Below are 1374 nucleotides of genomic sequence, written 5' to 3' on the forward strand. Positions count from 1 at the left end.
ATATAGCGCTACTCCGTGGATCGTTCAGCCTTTCTATATTTCCACTATTGACCTGGACAGGCACAACAGCTGGGGACAGGCTTGCCAACTTTGCGGGCGACAATTCGATGGGACAGCGAATCAGGCAGGTGGCAGGACGAAAATTCAGACAGTCCTTGCCAGACAAGCTGACAGGGTGACACTGGGGAGGGTAAAGTCCTCCGAGGGCAAAAGGCCAACCGCGCTGCATAGAGCCCCTGCGGGGTTAGCTGACCGTAAATCTAACTGCAGAGGACTGTGCCCCACCATTGTGAAACAGGACACAGACAGGCGTGTCATCCGCCCACAAACACACGAACCCAGGGGAATTTTAAAAAAATGGACACGGAGAAAGGCTCAAATAAACCCACCAAATGGCCCACGGGCCAGACCTGGAGAAACATCACACCCTGCGCTCCACGCGTCCCAGTGAGAACTCTCCGTGCCTTGGCTTAGAGCAGCGGTTCTCAACCTGCGGGTCGCGACCCCTTTGGGGGTCGAACGACCCTTTCACAGGGGTCGCCTAAGACCATCGGAAAACACATATATAATTACATATTATTTTTGTGATTGATCACTATGCTTTAATTATGTTCAATTTGTAACAATGAAATTGGGGGTCACCACAACATGAGGAACTGTATTAAAGGGTCGCGGCATTAGGAAGGTTGAGAACCGCTGGCTAGCGATCCACAGGCTCCATGACCCCCATCAGGCACAGGCGCTAACTCTCCTCCACCGTGTTCTGAACGAACAGGGGCTCCTGGTTGTTTAGGAAACTCCGATCGGTCCTGACTGCCGCGCCGGGACAGTCGCTCACGCCTCCGTAGACCTCTCTCCATCCGCCCCCATCACACAATCAGAAGGTCCCCCCGCCCCCCGATGACACGGAGCATCCCCTTCAATGGGGTGTGTGCTCAGAATCGACAACTGCCAGATGGACAAGTAATTCCACCCAAGAACCGGCCAGACCCCGGGGACACCGGCGTCATCATTTCCCTCCATCAGGGATTGAACTCGACCACACGCCCGTAGGTGTGACCGTCAGAGGCGACTGGGTTCCATCAGGCACAACTCAGCCAACAAGCGTCACCCGCGCGGACCCAGGACACGCATCCCCGCCGCCGGGGAGACGGGGGCGACCCCGGGCCGACCAGACGACACCTGCGGGGCATGGGGCGGCCAGAGGCGGCGCGCGTCCGGCCGGGCTCGCAGGGCACCGGTCAGCCGGGGGCATCAGCAGCGCTGTGTCCGCCGTGGGGGCGAGGGCACGTGCTGGGCCGTTCGTCTGGGCGCGGGGAGGCAGCCACGCTCCCTCGGGCGGCACGCGCCTGCGCGCGAAAGGGGCGTGCAGGG

This window comes from Myotis lucifugus, unplaced genomic scaffold, assembly GCF_000147115.1.
Source record: "Myotis lucifugus unplaced genomic scaffold, Myoluc2.0 scaffold_1184, whole genome shotgun sequence".
Lineage (NCBI taxonomy): Eukaryota > Metazoa > Chordata > Mammalia > Chiroptera > Vespertilionidae > Myotis > Myotis lucifugus.